The following is a 6,000-nucleotide window of genomic DNA, read 5'->3' on the forward strand; positions in this document are numbered from 1 at the left end:
TTAAAGACATGGAAATCAAGAGCTAAGATTAATTATACCATTTTTTTGACCTCAAGCTTAACACAAGCTTCATTAAAAACACGCCTCAGATTGGAATTTTCTGTCTGAAGAGCACCTGAACAAGCTTAGTGCCACCCTCTGTTCTTCCCTCCCTAGTTTCTTTTGTACCCAGCTGACAGAGGTCTCCCAAAAAGGGATTTAAGTAGTCTGATTTCTGCCTCAGAGCTCTGTACTGCTCTGGAAGTTGATGGGTTTCCATATTTAATACGTTGCTGATAATCTTTCAATATTGGTGTCCCTAGTACTGATCCAGTCCGTAATGATGAAGATTCCAAAATCATTCTTACCTAGAAAATGCTCTGTGATTTACAGGGATCCCTTACATGATTCCTAAAGAGCTGTGTCAATGTTCTGAGAGTGATCAGATAGGGTGAAAAATCATGACACATCAGAAAACAATTAAAACATCATTTTTGAATAAATAGCATAGCTATATCTTCAGCTGGACACCTGCCAAATTCTCTGAAAAATATTATTTTCATGCCCTAGTTCAGGCACCCCAATTTGCCCATCAGTCACCCCAGTCTAAAGTTAGGATAAAAACGGGACTTAGAATGAGTTTAAACTCCACTGTGGCGTGCTGACTAATATCCCTTCTATTTCTTTTCCAACCATATGCAGAATCCAAGCACCAGTCTAAATTCTATGCATGCGAGCAGGAAGAGTGGGAGAATTGGGGGCAGAAAGGGAAGCCGTGGAGGAGGGAGGCAGAAGCAGTAGTTTCAGGAAGAACAGCCTCCCCCTGGGCAAGAAGCAGATGTCTTTTGATGAAAACCTGTGGCAACTGAGCCCATTCTGCCACCTTCTCTGAGTGTGTTGCCCTTTTAGGCTGAGTGTCACCCTACTAGGTTAAAGATGCACATGCTTGATCATCTTCTCAGTTATTTCCCACACTGCTGTCAGGGACCAGGATGTGGGTGGCGGGGGCTACATTTCAGATTTGGGATGGGGGTGGAAACTGTAACTGTAATTCCAGGGGCTACTTAGACACTTGAAAACTTTTTTTTTTTGGTAGATAACTTAGAAATTAGCTGACAGGAATATTGTATCTAATTCCTATATAAAAAAGAATTAAATATTAGTCCCACTCAGCTCTAAGAGTAACATGTTCTCACATCCTGTGTCAAGTCCCTTAAGGGTTTAAAATTTTAATGTATATTCACCCACGAAAGCTTATGCTCCAATACATCTGTTAGTCTTAAAGGTGCCATAGGACTCTCTGTTCTCAGTGTGTATTCTAACTTTTTTACTATCTCTTGAATACAACAATTGAAACAAGTGTAGAAAAATCTAGACTACTTTCTATCACCTTTTTGCAGTTGACCAAGCTTGGAATAGATCATTTAACTTTTGGAAACATCCTACTAGGGCAAGGCCCCTGTAAGTTTACACTGCACCTGCCTGGGGCCCTAGGGGTGTTACCCCACTACAAATAATAGAAGTGAAACCAACACTTTCAAGTCACTGTCACAGTATTGGCAACCCCAAATGTTCAAAAATTATGAATCAGGCTCACCAAAAATAATGAGATTGGCTTTAAAATAATGATTATGTAAAAATAATAGATTTGGTGATCTTTTTATTTGCCTTCTGCTTTTTGAGCCTTTAGGGTGTACTGGGGTCTCATTGTGAAGCTTTCTCCACAACCATGAGGGCTAGTAACATCATTTTTCTTTAAGAATGAGGGCTGAAATCATCACATATCCACTTGACGCCAGGAGCTGGGGCTTTAAGGAAAACAATAATTATAATGAGACTCATGACAAAATTGTGAGAGTTGACAACACTGCTTTCACTTCTGTTTAGAGGCTAGATACTTTCAAGAAGGCTCTTAAACACATCACTACAGTGATTGAGTTGCAGTTCTCACAGGAGAATATTTAAAACCAAACACCAAGAAAATTCTAGATTTTGAAGTTGAGAAAAAAAAAGAGACTTCTGAGGTCTATCAGGCCACCTGCAGACAAGAAAGGAAAATAAACAGGAATGGTAGCTCTGGGCAGCTCTTCCTCTTGAAAGAAAGTTGGAGGGTTAAATCTTCTAGTCTTTAATCAAGTAAAACTTCTATTGCCATCAGTGCCTCCACTCACAGATATTAACAAGCGCTCAGTAACTATACACTTCATACTTATATATCTGAACCATCTTATCCCAGGCTACATATTTTATACACATTGGCTCAGGGACTACATTTTCTGGCATATTCTGAACACTACTAAGCACATAGGTGGTGCCCAGTGAATAATACAAATCATGACAATCCTTGACTTTTTGGACTCTTTGGTTGCAGTGTCTGTTCTTTGTTCTGGAATTGGCCTGAATATAGCTGAAACCCTAAGAATTTGAGGCACAAACACATCAGATACTCATATGATACTTTCTCATTCCTTCCTTTTCCCAAACTCACAACAAAAAATGACTGAAGAAAATGTTTTTGGTTAAAATGTAAAATTGCACATCAGCCATTGCTCTACAGCCCAGCATGGGGCAGAACCTGCCACACCTGGGAGTTAAGTGATCTTCTCTCATCTGTCTCTCTTTCTTTCTTCATGCTTCCTGACCTCTGTACTGCTTTTTATGCTGTTAACCTTGACATCCTTCCCAGCTGCCTGGGATTGTTTGCTGGCATCTCAGAGAACTGGCCTTCTTGGTTTTGCTCCCCTCTATCAGGGTCCTCTTTTCCCCCCCAGCATGCAGCAGAGAGGCTGGTCCAGTGGATAGGAGCCCCCATAGGCTGCCTGTGTAACCTCAGGCTAGTGCCTTAGGGACAGCGTTTCAAATGTTTTTAGGCACCCAAAGATGCAGTTAGGCATCTAGTGGGATTTATAAAGCACCTAACCTTCTAGGTGCTTTTGAAAATCCCACTAGGTGCTTTAAATACCATTGAAAATCTGGCCCTTAGTCTCTCTATGCCTCAGTGCCCCATCCGTACAAAATACTGACTCTCTGCCCCAGGGGCACCTCTTCTCTGCAGAACTCACATTCCACACTAAGGCTCTGTCTACACTATGCACCTTCTAGGACACAGCTGTGTTACTACAGCCATGTCATTAAAGTAGCTGTTGTTTGTCCACAGGATAGAGCTCTCCTGCTGACACAAAACTTCCCTCCCCTCCATGAGTGGCAGCAGCTCACACAGGTGCTTTTCATCAATAAAACTTTTGTTGTGTGTGTGTGTGTGTGTGTGTGTGTGGGGGGGGGGGGTTAAGAAAAAAACAACAACAACACACCCCTGAACAACAAAAGTTTTGCCAACAAAGTTCCAGCGTAGACAAAGCCTAAGGCTGTGCTGTATTTAAGAGCTCTGCCTGGGACCACACCTCCTGTATGAAACTTGGGCAGGGGAGGCACAGCCCCAATGACACCCCTGTGGTCTGGCCTCAGGAGAGCCAGGAACAAGGAGTCAGAGCCAGATTCAGGAACCAGGCAAGTGAGCAGGTCTGAAGCAAGGCAGGCACAGAAACAATCTGCTTCAGGTGTGAGCATTGCTGCTGAGCTTAAATGCAGACCTGTTGGTTCCTTGCAGCCAATTGTCTAGGCTGGCCAATCAGGTGATTCTGCTGCAGTCCAGCTGGGTACGTTGACTGGCCTGAGGGATGAGCCCCAGACTCAGCTGAGGGAACTCAAGCCCATAGTTCTTGACAGCATCTGTGCATTAGTGTCGTGGCATGTAGATACTAAGGTGGGGCAGTAGATGGATGTGAGACTGAGGGGGAGCAGGTTTTTTTCAGCTAAGGGAAGTTGCACTATGTTTTTGAGTGGAAACTAGAAGGCAGAAAGATAAAATTACTGCAGCTGAATCTGGGGATTGGTGGGTGGGAACATAGGAACTGTGTGGTGGAGGGAGAGGAATTTCATTAAAAACAACAACCCAACCTGTGGTGTCTCATCCCCTTGATCATTCTGAGTATGGCTATACTACCATGCTGTACAAGCCCATCTGGAATCCTGGTGTACAGGGCTGGCTCTGGCTTTTTGGCTGCCCCAAGGGAAAAAAAAAAAAGGCGGGGCGGCCAGAATGGCAAAGCAAAAAAAAAAAATGTGGCACGGCCGGAGCCAGGTGCAGGGGGACTCCCTGCGCTGCAGATGTGCCCCGGCTAGCAGGGGGAGAGAGAGAGAGAGAGAAGCGGGGTGGCCCTGCCGCCTGCTGGGAGGGCTCTGCACTGCTCTGGTCGGCTGGGAGGGAAGGACATGGGCTGCTCCTGTCCTCTGCGCCGCCGCACCCTACAGGGCGGCCGGAGCGGAACACCAGCACCACCAAAAAAAAAAAAAGCGGCCATTCCGCCCGAGGATTGGGCGGAATGCCGCCTTCTACAAGCTGCTGCACCAAGCACCAGCTTGCTCGGCTGGTGCCTGGAGCCGGCCCTGCTGGTGTAACCCCATTGGGGTTTCGAGAGCATAGCCCCTTTAAATCTTTTTCCTAAGGGGGGAGGGGGAGCAGTGAGAGAAAGGAGGGAAACTCCAGGGGGTGGCTTTAGAGCTCCAGAGAGAGAAGGACTGTAGCCCACAGGCCCTCACAATGTGAAGCAGCAGAGAAAATGCCTGAAGCCTGGGAAGGACAGGGCGGCCAATCGGGGACACCCCAGGACAGGAGCCAGGAGGAGCAGTGTGCCAGGAAGGAATCACCCAAGCAGGACAGGCTGGAGTTGGACCTAGTATCACTGCTACCTAGAGCTGCATTGGACTGTGAGTACTGGGGCTTGTGACTCTGCATTGGGAATAAGGAGGGAGGCTGCTAGCTAGTTAAGTGGAGAGGTAGTCGCTTTGTGTGGCTTTGCAAAGAACGGCAGAAGAGGGTACCGGAGGGGTTTGTTGGGGAAAGTTTACTGGTGCTGAAGACGACTAGGAGCACCCAAGACTCACCACTGGACTGGAACTTTGCTCAGGACTCCTGAACTCTGTGTGTAGACACATTGCTCGGTGCCTGCCCTTTCAGACTGTGCTACCACTGGGCCTGTGGGGTTTTGGTTTGAATGCAACCCTGTTTTACTGCTTACCCCTATATTTCCCCTTGTTGTTTTTCTCCTCTCATCCCAAGGTAAATAAATATTTCCCTTTCTTATATCTAGTGTACTTTTCCTGTGGGTGTGTGTGTTCACTCTGGGAGGTTTGGAACAGGTGCCCCTGGGATGGAAGGGATTATTCCTGCGCATGCTTTCTCTTGGCCAGAGCTGCCTGCAGAGCAGACTTCATCTCAGCTACGAGGGCGCTAAAGTTACACTGGTTATGTACTTGTGTTGATAGCCTATGCTGGGGTCTATGCCACTGCATCTTCAGTGCTACTTTTAGCCATGCTAGGTAGATAAAAGCTAGTGCAGGTATGTCTATCCAAGCTACAATCACACCGGTATTTGCAGTGTAGATATACTGTCCGCCTAGAGGTCATATCCCTCTCTGCCACACTTCATCTGTCTTTATCTTTTTAAATTGTTCACTCTTTAGCGTAAGGACTGTGACCTCCTCTGTTTGGAAAGCACCCGGCACAGCGTAGGTCCCACCAAATATCTCAATAGTGAAAAGGTTTTGGGGGAAGGGACAATAATGCTAGAGAAGCTGAGAATCCAAAACAGGATAGGTAAAACAATGTAGGACTGTAGCTCTTTAATAGTTAATATCTTTTAGAAAAACTTACAGAATTTAATAGAAAATTATACGCTTGTGATAGAATTCTGTAGGCTGGTTTAAAAGCCATAAAAAGGATCTTACTATTCTATATATATTTTGAGTAAATTCTATAGAACCCTATTGGTTTCCATCCTTATTAAATTCTATAGAACCTTTTCATAAGGGTGGCTTAAATTGTTGTAATAGCCTATCTTTTCTGCACAGTATAAGTCCTGTTCAATGTTAAAATAATATGAAGTTTTAGTGTTGCAGTACCTGGGGCCACAGGGAATAGTGTCCAAATTAAAAAAAGGCATAAGAAAACCAGACACACAA

Source organism: Chrysemys picta, chromosome 13, assembly GCF_011386835.1.
Source record: "Chrysemys picta bellii isolate R12L10 chromosome 13, ASM1138683v2, whole genome shotgun sequence".
In the NCBI taxonomy this organism is placed as follows: Eukaryota; Metazoa; Chordata; order Testudines; family Emydidae; genus Chrysemys; species Chrysemys picta.